Source organism: Echeneis naucrates, chromosome 17, assembly GCF_900963305.1.
Source record: "Echeneis naucrates chromosome 17, fEcheNa1.1, whole genome shotgun sequence".
Taxonomy (NCBI): Eukaryota; Metazoa; Chordata; class Actinopteri; order Carangiformes; family Echeneidae; genus Echeneis; species Echeneis naucrates.
This window is the reverse complement of record NC_042527.1, coordinates 13,140,691-13,156,782: the sequence shown is the minus strand read 5'-3', so window position 1 is coordinate 13,156,782 and position 16,092 is coordinate 13,140,691. Positions and strand designations below refer to the sequence as shown.

Genomic DNA, 16,092 nt, shown 5'->3' with positions numbered 1-16,092 from the left:
GCTAAGAACAAGACCTAAGTCCAATTTAGGTCAGACCTTGTAGAAGAAGTGTTCGCCTCTACCCTGAGCAAAGAGATCAGCCCAACACAGTACAATAGCCAATCCACATGTCAGCAGATAACCTCTTCCTGCCTTTGAAGAAATTCATTTGTATGCATATTAATGTAGAATTTGTGTGGTTCATGTGGTCTACATCAAAGATGCATCCATAGAATTTTTATGGGGAAACTTCACTTATTTCTTCTTAAAATCCTTGCATGAGAACTGCCATTGTAAATGTATGCCTTTTTTTTCCTGTGGTTGAGGGAGAGAAAACATAGGTGTCTCTCACTTGTCACACACTGTGACAATAAACTGAAACTGACAGAATGACCTCACCCAAAGCTACTTGGAGTTATTTTTTAGTCCCGTGTGACTCACTTCTGATGGACAGAATCTCTCACAGTGCTGTTGCCATGAAGCCTCAGTGAACATTTCAACGCAAAAAGCAGAGAAAAGCATGCGCTCTAGTGCACATGTTGGAGCAGATTTGAAATAAACTGTAAATTAGTTAACATTTTACTTGAAAGACAGTCAACAGTTTGTTTAATTTCATATCTTGGATTCTGGTTAGAACTGTTTGCCATGTATGTGGTGCAGGTTTGAGGCTAAACAAAATTACAACTTCCGACTTAGCAGCCTGTCACTACAAATCTGCCATTCCCGTTCTGCCTGTGTCTCTGTCTCTTCCCATCTGTCATTCTTTCTCTGCATTATTATCTGTCGTACTGCTTCAAACATGCAGACATGCACAAACACACACACACAGTCCCACATGCCCATACCCAAATCTGAAAGAATGAATACAGTGTTGAAAACTTCAATGCTTTGCCTTTTCCACTGTTCTTATTTGTGTCGGGGGGATATTTTAAATGGTTGTTATGCAATTTTAATCTGTAGGTAGAATGATTCCTCACTAGTTTTCTTATGCAGTTCTTGGATCCACTGTCAGTATTAAGCTCCGTCTTCTTTATGACTGGCAGCAGAGTAATGTGACAGGATTATGTCTAGTCTATGGACTGCAATGCTTCAAAAGAGAGGACACTGAGCCTGAGACAGACAGCTGTACAAGAAAAGTGAAGCAGAAAAATGCACCTACCTGTTTTTTTTTTTTGCTTTTTTCCCCCCATATACTTCTGCTGCTAACTATCAGGAATTGTGATAGGATTGTTGGCACTACATTTCCAGAAAGTTGGAAACAGATGACTGCTCACTCTATTTTTTTATAATTCACTGCAGCCTGTCTCTTTCCTCTCTTCTCCTCTCAATATGTATTGGCTAAAGTGTACAGTACTGCTGGATAAAGTGTTGAGTATCAAGTTAACAGGTATTAACAGTGTATCAGGTGACAAACTCAAAGAGAGCATTTGCTTCCCTAATAATCAGTGAATATTAGTGATGGGAAATTTGGATCTTTTTACTGACTCAGGTCTTTTAATCCTGTTCGGTAAAGTGAATAAATCTTTTATCAAGTCATTTCGTTCACTGGATCCAGTGTGGCGCTGTAGCTTTGAGTGATGACTGAAATTTATTTTTCCATTATTCATTTTTTACTAATGAAATATAGACAATTTCTGCAGTTATAACTGAAAGCTTTAATGCTTCCACACATTTAACATAACAATAAAACAGTGAAACATACGTCCCACAACTTGGAAATGTGTAGAAAGTTTACAGTGGAAATATGAAATCCACTGTAAACCTTTTAATTTCTTCTATCCCCTTGCTCTTTGGTTCTCCACCGTTTACTGACATCTCCACTGACCTACATGATAGTCAACCTCTTTGTGTTGAGCTCAGCGTGTGACTCTTGTTTGACTTAGCGCTCAGATGGCTGCTTCACAGGTGGGGGGGTGCATTATTAGTGACCACCATGGAGAATTTTCCCGACAGATACGTTCCTTTTTATTATGAAAAATATTATAAAAACTTTTATGTAAAATGTCGGCCAGTTCTGTGTTTATAATGAATTCTGTTTTTAATTACTAATTCTGTGATTGCGGATTGTACGAGGCCATTTCCAAGGGAAGACCGAGCTTGACCAAGCTTGACTGAGCAGACCAGACTGGACCACAGACGGGACCTCCCCAGAGACAAGACCGCAAGACTTTCAATTCAAATTTTCAAGGAATCATTTTAAGATGGTAGTTTCAGTTGTCACATTTGTGTTGTATTTACATTATAAGCTCCTCTAAACAAGCAAAAATGAAAAGGTTGGAAGCAAATACACTGCAGAGATGCTTTTCCAAATACTGTTCCCTTTCAATATTTAGTAGTAATGCCGCCATCTAGTGTTAAAAAAATGAAAATCAATGATTTGAGATATATAAAACTAAAATCAAATAAATTGTGAAAAAAAAAATGGTGTACTACCCTGTAGCATAAAAAAAATCTATCATTTTTGTTGTCTTCCACACAAAATGGCAGGATTATTACAGTAAGGACTGTATGTCATTATCAAAACAAAAAAAGCACAAACCAATAAAAGAATCTACATAAATAAATAAAACCAATCTGAAATGACAAACTGTCAGATTCGTTCATACATAATGACGTTAACACACACACACTTCCCTGAAGGAAGCAGCTTCCATGTTAGATACTTCTCTCCAACAACTGCAACTTTAGTAAACAGTAAATATCACTGCTGACAAAATTATGCCTGTAACATTAAAATCAGCAAGATATTAATGGAGCCTGGTGAGGGTTTAACGCTGGGCGTCAGGCTGCTTTTACAGTAATGGTTAATATAAAGTTGATATTTATGGCTAATGTTAACGGCAAATAATGCCAAACTGCAATAAATGCGTCATCCGTTTTAATTCCTGTTGTCTCTTTGCTGTGACCTCACAGTGATGCATTTGTTCTCCCCAGGACCCTTCCCCTGTCCTCACCTCCAGCTTGTGTCTGCGGCTCTGTGGAACAGACAGGCAGGGAGCTGTGATGAGCTTTGGGCTGTTGGAGGAGTTCAACTCCTCAGTGTCGGACACAGAGCCCAGCCCACCTCAATCACTGTAATCTGTGACTGCAACTGTTACTCTGCAGAAGACTGTACATCTATCCATCCATCCATCCATCCATTATCTATACTGCCTACCCATCAGAGTCACGTTGGGTGCTGGAGTCAATCTCAGCTGACATTGGCTGAGGGTGACCCGCCCAGGGATGACATATAGAAGCAACCACTTATACGCACACTAAGACTGATGGGGAAATCAGACTCACCAATAAATCTAATTAACAAGTTACTAATGTAACTGGGCTTTCACTCCAATTTCCTACAGGCGCCTCATCTGACATACACACAATACACATGGATTTGAGTATTAAAGATATTTTTCAAATACAGTATAGTCAGGCCATTCAGTACCACACCCCCTTGAGACTCTGTAGGAAGCACAGGGCCTTCACTAAATTGTAGAGCTCTCAATATTCCAACAGGTGGTGGTAGAGTGTTGCAGCAGTGATGATTTTTCCAGCCCACACTATACAGCATCATCTGAACAGAATAAACACCTACATCATAAACCAGTATAATTAGGTGGGTGCTCCTGATGAATCTCCACCACAATTTATGTTGTTTGAATTTACTAATGTTGCAGTTTTTTTTAAAAGGCTTCCAGTGCTGAGGTAAAATCATCAATGACGAACTTGTGCAGCTTGTTTGCGTGCTCATGGTTATTCAATGTCATGGGGATGGATGCTTTTAAAAAAGGCATACTAGTATTTTGTGATATGAAGTTCACAACATTCCTCTACATGCTCAAGAAAATCTTCCCAACTGTGTTTGGTCTCACATATGATTTGGCCCAGGAGACTTTAATGAGAAAGTTCCTCTTCAATCTTCAGAAACTGCTGTCGGTTCCAAACCTTGAACATGTGCGTGTTTGACATGCAATAACATGGGAAAATACTCTAGACATTCATTGTTATTGTGCAAATGTTTCTCTAAAATATATGAAGTGTTCGGTGTAGTTTTTCCTGTTAAAAAAAAAGAAAGAAAAAAAGTACACTTCTGTTTCTTAACCAAACTGCATCACAAGGTGTCCTCAATGGTACTTTAAGAAGTTTAAGGAAAGGTTGTGTAATGACAAGGAAATTAACCACAAAATAGAACTAAAATTGAAAGCGTACACAATTTTTCACTGAAATATAAATTTTGTCATGTATATTTTAGTGTGAATCTGTTTTTGTAGTCTTGTTTTTTTTTTTTTGGTAGACTTCCCTCGTGTACAGTCTCTCCTGTCTTGAAAGAATGTGTAGACATCATGAATCAAACTGAGCCCACAAACATGATGGTATTCCTTTGAGGGCCTTTCACATAGTTCAAGTTTTTGCTGTTATTTATTTTTTATTACATTTCATTTTATTGACCCCATTTTCTGCTTTGTTTTTTTTCTCAGCTCTGTTTTTCTGGTGTTGACTGTATCCTTTTCAGCCTATCACCTACCAAAAACTAACAATGACAGAGATGAAGCTGTCAGAGCTGGATCCGGGTGTATCAGCAAGGACTGCCATAGAAACAACGTCCCTGTGACTATGTCTAACATAAATACAGAAGAAAATTTTAAGGAAATAAATTCAGAAGTAGCATGGGATGTAGAAACGAATGGCCAGCAGCATACAGATGATCTGACTGAAGACCAAGGAGACGGTTGATGTCATACTGGAAGCCTTTGAGTGATTCTAATCATGATGATGGCATGGGAGGAAAAAAAAAAAAAAAAAAAGACACAGGATTACTCAAAATGACTGGATCAGTCACACTCTGATAGTCAAAGTAGGTTTTTTGAAAATAATAATTTGGATTCAAAGCCTAAAATTATTTCCTGTAAAAATGAGAATAAGCTTCTATCAGAATCAAGCTTTTCAAACTGAAGTATCTAACAATGACTGTAGTTTTGTATGTCCTGCTTGCTGGCAAGGCTGTCACTTACCCAAAAAAAAAAAAATTTAGACACACACCAGAGGATCAGGAGTAAACAGTACTCTACAACCTCCCAGTCAAACCAGCCATCCATCATCTATTGCAGGAGGTGCTGGAGCCAATCTCAGCTCACTTTGGGCAAGGGCAGGGTGCACCCTGGACTCGCCATTATAGCGCAGGGCCAACACCCAGTGACAGACAAACACTCACACCTATGGACAATTTAGTCATTAGTTAACCTAGACATGCATGTCCAGAGTACCGGAGTACTCGGAGAGAACATGAAGGCCCCAGGCCGGGAAGTGAAACCATGATCTTATTGTGCGGTGACGCCGCTAACCACTATGCTGACAAAACCAAAGCTCAGTGAAACTGAACTTGAGCATTCAAATGTTGCACTCCAGGGCTCAACACTCTAGAAGCAGCTGTGTCAAAAAAATGTTCTATGTGTGGAAAAATATTTACTTGTTCTGCTGACTTGACAAGACACATGGGATGCCACATTGAATAGAATCCTTATCTTTGTTCATATTGTGGTAAAAACTTTGAAAACTATGAAGACTGAAAGTCACATAAGGAAGGTGAATGCAGGGTTTCAAAAGAACACCAGCATGCCAGGAATGAATTCACATGGGAGAGTTCTTCAAACAATGAAAACAGAAAGCATCAGCAAAATACCCTTATTTCAGTCACAGATGCTCCTGTCAGCATGCAGGATGCAAGTAATTCAGCTCTGACATGTCAGGAATGAAAAACATCGGCGCAAATGTTCCTAAAGATGTTTGCAAAGGAAAAAGTGGACAAACACCAACTTTTTTTTCCTTCTTTTTTCCAACTTCCTTTCAGCTGACAATAGCAATGAGAGCTGCAATGAGATATATTCTGAAACAATTGAAAGAAACTGAAGCACCTCTTAACTCATGTGAGGAGAAATTTTCGGAGGTCCTGAAAAGACATTACTCCCAGTCACATAAAGTCAGAGGCTCATCCCTTGTTCGTTGTGTAGGAGATTTGAGAGGCTATGTGAATTGGTTAGCAATCAGCAAAACATAAAACAGTATCAGTGTGTTGACTGAAAAATGTTACACAACCAGGACTACAAGTGTAATGCCACGGTTTGTGAAACATGTTGAAAGAGTTTCTGGCTTATCTGATTCTGCACCAGAGCAAGCACAGAACAACCACCCCATGTTTGTTCCTACTGTGGTCAACAGTTCAGAACAAAAGACTGCCTGAGAGCACATATGGTGAGGCACACACGCAGTTACCCATGCCCATGTGTGTGGATTGAATTTCTGTCAGAAAATACCTTAAATGGCATCAGTACAAACACACTGGGCAAGAACCTTACTTGTGCGGCACATGTGGGAAAGGCTGGCCGAGCGCATCTCATCTAAAGCTCCACACGGTTCAACATACAGTGGAAAGGCTGTTCAACTGTGAAGACTGTGGCGTGTTACAAGAGGGCGTCGCATTTGATGGCCCACTGTAGAGACATCTACAGTAAGGTTTGCAGTAAAAACTTGAAAACTAGCTGAAAGGACCAATGAAGGGTCACATGGCAGAATGACCATTCACATGTCCAAAATGTGGCAAAACATTTCCAAGAAAAACATGGCTTAGGAAGCACAGAGAAAATACATGTCTGTAACTTGATGCTTTTAAGGAAACAAAAAAGAAAAGATTAAAATTGTGCATGGTATGGAAAGATGCATTGTCACCTACAATGTCTGCTGCTGCTGTACATATACAGTTACTGATAGAATGAAGCTGCAGATTTATAAATAGCCCATAACATTTTTCCTGATATTGTGAATGACTTATTTAATGAGTAGAAAATTACCTTGCTAAACATACTCATGAACACACTCATGTGAAATCAGAGTCTATTCCTAAAAAGGTGTCTTTGTCAAGTGTGAGTGAAGCCAATTCACAAGAGATTTCACAGAAGGATAGTATTAGGAATTTAGAGAAAACAAGAATCTTGTGTGACCAAAAAAAAAAAAAAAAAAAAAAGAAAGGACCAGACTCAGATTACCTTCCTCATGACTTTGGGTCATCAGGTGGGAACCTCCTTTCGTCAGTGTTTCGTCTAGTTAGGCCCACAACACCTCCAGGAGGCTAGACCGTGAACACTAGCGTCCCAGAGTCACCCCCTAATGCCAGCCACACGCCTCACACAAAGACAACTATCTCAAACAGCACCACTGTCAACTACTCTAACCTCTCACCAACTGCACCAGTGAAAGCGGGGTGGGGATACAGATGCTGGTTCAGGTAGGGGGGAGAAATAGAAGAGGTGGAGATAAAAGTAGGGATCGGATACAGACCCTGGTTCAGGTAGGGGGCATGAAAGTATAGAGGGTGCAGGAGGTGGAGGCAATACAAGCTACACTAGCAGATTCAGCAAATAAACTCACCTGAACAGTCCTATACTCAAACAAACCCAACACACCAACACAGGCCAACTCACCTGGACTAACCGCATGGTGTCAAAGAGGCTCAAACAGGCCACACCCTCCACTTAAATACACTTCCCTTCCTGGATTTCTTCCTCTGCTTCTCCCTAGAGTCTGTCTATCTTAAGAGCTCCCCCTGCTGGGCCCCCAGCTACTATTACTTCTTCTAACCCAAATCTACTGACTGGATCTTACTGCCTCATCTGACATTTCCTTCACTGGTTTCCTCACCCTCTGTCCCCTTCCTCCTAACTCCTTCAACAAAGCAACAGCAGATCTTGCTACAAACCCTCTACATCCTACTTCCACTGGACAAATCCTGACCTTCCATCCTTGCTGCTCAGCATCCTTACCTAGATCTGCATACCTGAGCTTTTTCCTTTCATATGCTTCTTCAACTGAATCGTCCCACGGCACAATCAGCTCTATGAAATATACTTTCTTTCTACTCCTAGACCACAAAATTATATCAGGCCTTAGCTCTGTACAGGCTATTTCCTGGGGAACAACAAGCTTTCCTCCTAAATCTACCTGCATCTCCCAGTCACTAGCATCCTCTAAGCTGCCTTGCTTCCTTATTATCTTATTAACTTTCCCTCCTTCCTGAACAAACTGTATTGCAACTCTCTTTGTCTTAGACCCTCCTAAAATTGCCTGCCTCCGTATATCTTCAATGCCTGCAGCTAAGCTTTTTAAAACCTGGTTATGTCGCCACCTATATCGGCCTTGTGAGAGATTAACCTTACAACCGGACAAGATGTGCTTTAGAGTTGCAGCACCTGAACACAACAAACATAACAGGTCTCCATTTACCCAGAGTTTTAGGTTCTGGGGAGTTGGCAATACATCATATGTTGCCCCTGTCAAAAATCTAATACTGTTTTCCTCCATACTCCACAGCACTTTCCAACTAAGCTTTTTCTTCTCTACACCTTCCCAGTTCAACCACTGTCCCTGCTTAGCCTGAGCCACTGCCCTCGCACGCCTTAATATTTCCTCCTGTCCACGAACCTGCTCCACAAGTAGCTTCCTCTTCTCTTCGGGACCTGCTCTACTCCACACCGGTTTGCCTGGGCCAAGCCCCAAGCCTTCCCGGCCTATCTGTACATTACCCACAATCTCTGTATGCCTAAGCGTTGCTTTTGCTTCCTGCACTGCCATTCTTGGATTCCATTTTCTCCCCTTGGTTGGGTTTGGAACCACCTTACTAACTACCACGTCTTTACTCCCAGATAACAGGAGCTCTGTCCTAACCTTAGTACATTTAAAAATTAGGTGTCAAATAAACAGGAACATCAAAATTATAGATAGTTCATTTATTATTACAGTTGCTGTGAGGAATACTGCAATTGGTTATCAATTAATCATTTGGCCAATAAATAATTTCTGTGTGTTATGATAACAGATTTCCACTACATTAAATTATATCAAAACAATAATGCTGTTGCCCAAAATAGTGAGTAGTAAACAGTGCAACAAGATGAACTGACAGACAAAATTTCCACATCAGCATCTGACATTTTGATATTATCATACATTTCTTATAAACAAGTAAATCTTAATTTTTTTTAAGTCTCACAATTATCACCAAAACCAGTAATTCACAACACCGCTAGTGCCTTATGTAGTAGTCTGGTTATGCAGAGAAACCCTTGCTCCACCAGAGAGCAGTGGTGCTCCAGGGACTGGCCCAGCTGCTCCCCCTGTCTGTACCTGTGTATGTACTGGATGTAGAAGTCCATTCATTCTTAATTTTGCAGTTCACCTCCCATTAAATTGAGACAGATTTCTTTGGAGGCATCTGCAGCTCTTAAAATTGAGAAGACATTTGGACAAGAGAACATTAAAACTTGTTACAAATGGCTGTAATCTTTTTTTTGTTTTGTTTTTTACATTTGAGAGGATAAAGCTGCAACTGCTTTGTATAAATGTTATATATTTAATCAACTCTGTTGTTTCAAGCATCAAACCTTTCTGCAGAACAGAAAGAAGCCTTCACTTTGTCTCCTGAAACTGTGTTGCAGGAAAGATGATGACAGGGGATGGCAGACAGCAGGTTTTTTAGGAGCTGGGAGGCATGACCAGCCCTGTAATAACCACACACTAACAATGCGTTCGTCCTGTTTAGTGAGCAGTCTCCAGTGAGCTCGGCAACACTTAATGGTGAGCAGACTGTGCCACTCCTTTGGGATGTTCTGCTGTCTCTGTCTGCAGAGACACTCCACTCCTGATTTCTCTCTGACTGAAACCTCCATCTGTCCTGCTTGCTAAAGATGAACACTGTCAGAATGGAATGGACTATCAGCGAAAGAGCTTAGGTGTCCTTTGGCCTCTCCTGGCTCTGCTGAAGTAAAGACGAATATCTCCTGGTCTCAGGCACAAGTAGCTCGCTGTTTCATGGCATGTCACATCAAAGTGTTTTCCAAATTGGTGATGTGCTGTGACTGCTTTCATAATTTCAGATATTTCAATGGAATAACTCCCTGTAGAACCTGATAGAATGATGCATGTGTTGGATATTTCAACTGATACAGCTGTGGCTCTGACAAAAGACCACACCAAATATCATGTCTTAAGAACCATCATCTTTATAGAAATACAGATGACTGGTTAATGTTCTATCATAAACAATTTGATGGCAAAATGTGCAGATAGTGTGAGCAGTTTTATAGATTATTTGGACAAGCACTAACCCCTGCGGAAACTAATCCAGTCTATGTATTGTCCTGAAGTCTGTCAGGTGGCAACATGCATTGCCATTTCCATTATGTTTGAGTTCTATAAAAAACAATTCAGAATATTTTACTGACGTATAGCTCAAATATAACTACAATTCAAATAGTGAGGCCTGACTGTACCCTCTAAAAATGCAGATAAAGTTTTGACACCATTTGACAATGGTGTCAATCTAATGTAAAAATTTTATCCTGACAAAGCTAACTTTTTGCCATTGCAGTTATCACGTGATGTGATTTCAAAATCGATTTTACAAGAGGTCCCGGTGAGACGGAGATATAAAGTACCAGTGGTTCATTCACTTAGTCTCACGTAATTATTCTGCGTCTTCAGATCAAAGCCGTTTATACTGTGGGCAATTAGCCTGTCCTTACACAAGCGTACATAACTTTCACATTCTATGTTAAATCTCCAGTTCATTTGAAGAACTTTACTCCAAAGGGTTCATGAGTTTATACGATAAAATGTCCACTCTTTGCTCCAGTCGTTTGAAAGATAGACGTGGTATGACAACATACTAATCCTGAACTAATACTGAAATTTTTGCAATCTACAAATAGCAAATGTTAAAGCTTTCCAAAATAGAAGTTGCATTAGAGAATAACTCAGGGCCTCATGATTAACAAACATCGACTGGTGTATCTACTTTATATATCAACTGTCAATGGAACAGTTTTTTCTTGCTCATGTAGAGAAGACAAATCTTTTGGGTTTGGAAGCGTAAGAGCCAAAATATGTTCTGAATTTGATAATTAGAAATCTGATATAATTTTGAAGTGCTTACTGCTGAGTGGTGCAATGCAGCTTTGATTGATTTGGGTCCTAAGTTTGCAGCAGTGTTAAAAGGATTCAGACTTGAAAATCTCTTACTCAGCAAAAATGTCCTTAAGAGACGATGCACTATGGGAGCTGCACAAGAGAAGAAACAAATGTCTTCTGTAGACATGTTTATGGGGAACCCCTCAACTGGCCGCCATTATCCAGTGAGAATGTACATTTAAATTGATATTGTAGATATCAGGAATATCTATCCGTTTGGCAATAAACTAGATTCTGTATATATTTTGCTTTTAATTCAGCAAAAGCAGTATTAAACAGCAACAGTGACTCAGACAGACCTATCTCCTCCAGCGTAATTGCTCCTTGGCAATACTGCCTCTCAGATTGCAGTAGTATCTTTACCCCCCTCTGCCCGATGTGCTGCCACACTTACTATAAATATGACCCATAAGCACATTATCACACAGCTTTCTTCAGCTTGGGAGGTTTTTGAAAAAGGCATCATTTCTCTGCTGGCATGTGGTGAGCACATCACAGCCAGTGAGTCTTTCCCACACTTCCAAGTGTTGCATGGAGAGAGAGAGAAAGGGGAGGAAAGGAAACAAATTGAGGGAGAGAAAGAGATTTAGGAAAGATACAACCTCCCATTGAAGACACCTGCCTGCATTTTTCTATAAGCCATCTTGCACCTTAAGGTTGGCAGGTGCCCTGTTCAGATGACAAAGATGGTGGATTGAATTTTTATGCAGCATGGGCATCTAATAATAGAGTCCTGATATAGCATTGCTATTTTTTACTCATGTTTTATTCAAACCTGGGATGCTTCAGCACACGGCAGCCTATGTGTAATTACATGTTTTGAGGTCCAGGGTTATTAGTCTTAAATGCCAGTCCTGTACAAAAAAACCTAACCAGCATAGGCTGGGAGTGATGCAGACATACAGTAGAAATGATACTCTCTTGCTGCTAATTATCACCACTTTGTTAAACACTTTAGCTAATATCCTCTCTTGTTGCCACAAAGAGCTAAAAATAGCACAAATGCAGCAGACTTGGGACTGCACTCAAACCAAAATAGTTACATTGAAATTTCCTTTCCCTTTGAAAGAGGGATTGATAGCTCAAACTGCAAAATCTGTTGGTTCTTGACCTTGCAGTCACCTTTGGCTGCCTTTTGATTTCAAACAAAAACCGACTGACTTGACATTCTTCAGTAAGGTTGAATATGCAAATAATTTCTATATGATTACCAAAATACTGAAACATAGCACAAAACATCTGCATACATGGTACTTAAGTGCCCTGTCCCGTAGCTATTCTGAGCATTTCTCTAACACACTCGAACTCCTCAGGTAAGTCCAGCTGGCACATAAAGATCTGCTGCAGAGATTTGTCCTGTCCCATCATGCATCTGGTGTGCATTGATTGTGCTCTTTTTGGACAGAAGTACTTACTGTTCATGGATTGCAACAAAGAGCAGCAAAGCGAGAGAGAAGCAGGGAGTGGTGGGTGGTGAATGAGTTGAGTTTTGCTTTTTTTAGCATCTTGTGGCTGCAAACTAAGGCTGGTTTAAGCACTGAACTGTGAGGCAGAGAGTACATGTACAATCCAGAGCACATGCATGTTGTATATGTGCAAGGATGCAAATGCAAACTTGCATAAAAGCTGAGAAACTACCTGTATAATCTATCCCCAAAGAACTGCAATGCAGCCAAGTCTGGCCTCAGCTTTGTCTATTTGCATTCAGACCAGGTATAATTGTGGGAGCTTCTGCTATCCACATCCACACACCTCTGCCATGGCACATGGTATCCAGCTGTTCAGTCCAATTAACATCTGTACAATAGCTGCACTGTGATAAGTGTCTCACAAACCAGAGCATATCTGAGGAGCCCCTGGCACTGAGGACAAGCTGACCTGTGTGTCAAAGTCGCAAGGTGCTCTGAAAAATACATCAAAGCAACTTAATAGTGCCAATACAATCTGCTGAGACGTTCATAAAAAGCATTGAGAAAAATGTTTTCTAGATTGTGCGAGATGATATTAAAAAAGAAAAAAACTCTGAAGTGTCTGATCCTGTTAGCAGAGAGATGATAGCAGAAAATCAAATTTGCTATCTCCTGTAATTGGAAGACTTTGTTGTGTGTAGCATGAGTCTGCCGACAGAAAGCAGATGGGGCTGTAGTTGAGCTGCTGAATGATGAGCAAATAAAAACAAGCGGACAACCTGTTCTGGTGAGGTGGATGCTGTGTCAGCAGGCAGCACAACCGCAGCACAAAAACAAGGCACTGTATGCATGAACAAACATGCAGAACAACTTGCACACAGAAATACCCAAATGTACATATTGCTTCCTTTAGTCTTAAAATCCATAAACAAGAGCCTTACGTACACAATAATGATTGCAGTTTCACCAACTCTGTAATCGCTCAGCTGCTAGCAAAGATGACTGTGTGTTTGTATGTATGAGCGCGTATGTGTGTGACAGAGAGAGAAAATGAGAAGCTTCATAAAAGGCAGCAGTGGGTGAAATCAAACATCTGAACTAGGTCAAGCATCCATCTACACCTCCACCCTTTAATGCGTTACAACAGATGACGCAGTTGTTGATAGCTGCACAGTAACTGATGCCATTATATCATTATATTCATGTGACTGTGTGCAAGTCTTCTTAACTGAGGGGCAAATTAGATTAGCAGAAGAAGCTGAACACACCAGGGCAATGAAGCGATGCTTTAAACATGCTCTGATTCCATTAGAGGCCCACAGCTTTATCTGTCATTTGTTTTCCAAACCATATTTGTGTAAAAGTCAAACTTGAAGCAGAGACTGACAACACTGACTGCACAGAGACAGCTAAGCCGCATACGAGCTGATCAGCATCAGGGAATAAACGAAAACGCAAACAAAAAAATCAGCTGTTTAAACACAGAGCAGTTATTTGGCTGTCAACCCTCAGCACATCTTCCAAATTTTTCACACTGACAAGCTCACCACATATCAAAGCGAATTACACAACTCTGTATCAGAGAAGCAGATGCCAGACTGGCAGCGTCTTTATCATTATCAAACTGTGTTGGATATAAAAGTGTATTTCATGCTGCCTTTGTAGTAGCTCTTCATTGATAAAAACTTGGATACAGCCATAGGTCCAAAATAAATTTGGCTTTTTAAAAACCACCAATTTTGACCTCCCCCTGTGTCACATCTGATTAATATGATTTTTTTGTATATGAGGGCACGTATATAACCATAATAATGACACAGAAGAAAAAAAAAAACAAAAAAAACAGAGCTATTATCTTGTCCAGGATAATGCAGAGATAATTGCCTAGTTCTTGTTTCATGTTCTTGGCAGCACTGGTCATTTATCATTATTAAGTACCTGGCCACACAACCATGAAACTTTTGGTTTCCTTGGCAATGAGCTGAAGCTAAATCCTGTTCCAGTTCTTCAGGTGGAAGTGAGTCAACCATGCTGTTGTACAAATCGCCCCCATACCACCTTCATGCTTTGCATCAGCTTGTTGTAGAATAGAGCAATAATGAAAAAAGGAGCACGGAGACAAAGAGCAAAGTCATATTATTGAGTACTAGCTTGCCTCCATGAGGTCAAATTCTTCTCTGGCATGAACATACTGGGGGGCTTTTTTTTTATTTTATTTTATATATATTAATTCATCCAGGATAGCACAATTGAGGACCCTTGCTCTTCCCGTAGCACTGCCTGGCTGACATGAAAAACCTGGGAGGTGTCGATCCAGCAGCCACACTGTTGGCAACTGTGGATCTGCGCTGAAGCAAGGTGTAGTTGCTTTGTTATTGACGTGATGACCTTCCAGTAACAATACCTCCAGCCTCTTGAGTTTGTTTGGCTATTGCCCTGACCTGAGGTAACAGAAAGTCTGCTTTTGGTGGCCCTAGCATACACTTGGGCCAAAGTCCAGAAATGTTAAGACGGTGGTAACTAATCCATTCTGTGCTTCCAGCTTTTCAAATGTGATCAATCTCTTCATTTTTTAGTTTGACATAATCAAAAGTTGAATGAATTTCTTTGGGACTTCAGTTGGTTGAACAAAACGAGCTATTTGAATACTCTGGAGAATTGGTATGGACATTTTCACAGGTGTTTAACATTTCATAGACTAAACAATTAAATACAAAAAGATATGAAGATGATCTTACAACAAAGCAAATGCTCATCCTAAATTGATTAACAAATCAATTCAAATCAAACACACCAAATGAAGTTCCTATTACGCTAAAATATATTTAGATGTTCCAATATTTGAAAGTCTATTTAGTTTTTGACAACATAATGTGCAAAACCACACAAAATCCACCCATCTCTCAAAACCTCTTGTACATGCCGCTCCCTGAGTTAACTGGCCAACAGCCAAATATTATATTTGACATAGGCATCTCACACATTTTGCTGAGGGGATAAATAGGAGTGACTCCACAAGAGCTGAGATGTGTTGTCTATCGTATATGTCTATGTTGTTTTCAGCACTTTTATTTCCCTTGTACCCTGAATTTATGGCACCAAGGGAACAAAGTGTATACATGATTCTTGATGCCATCCATCACCCTCATCATTTTTTACACATGCTGTGGGTCTGAATGAGACCCATGAGATCAAGGAGCATTTTGACTAAGACTGCAACAAACATTAACAAGTCTGTCAAGAAAATTAGCAATTTTCTGGAGATGTTTTCAGGGAAACAGATACTATAGCTGTAACCTGTGTCTTAATTACACTGTGGAGCTAAGGATCTGACTCCCGTTGACTCAGTCAGCACAAAATGCCAAGTCACCATGGTAACAGGGGATGCAACATGCTTTGTAAAGGGTGATGGAGGCAACAAAACGATCCTCTATGGCAGGATCCATAGCAGCTGTTTAAAAATGTCAAAATCTTGAATAACACCGAAGAAACCTCATCCGGATATCCCATCCGGATTACTGTGTGCGCCTCCACCACTGCCAAAAGCTCCAATACTACACGTCACGTTGAATCTTCTTCACATTATGTAACTGCGTTAAATTACGGTGGTATCGGGTACCAAGCCCCGACTGGATCAAAATCCAAAAACCTTAAACAAACATCAACAACAAAAACAAACGATTTTACATTTCTGAACCTCTTT

The 16,092-nt window shown here is 40.2% G+C and overlaps 1 protein-coding gene across 2 annotated transcripts in view; it reads right to left on the bottom strand.

Annotated features, from left to right (window-relative positions):
* The window catches only part of LOC115057855 (phosphatase and actin regulator 1-like), a 41,587-nt gene that overhangs the window by 25,120 nt on the left and 375 nt on the right, over positions 1-16,092 (bottom strand). The gene's annotated exons all lie outside the window — the stretch shown is intronic.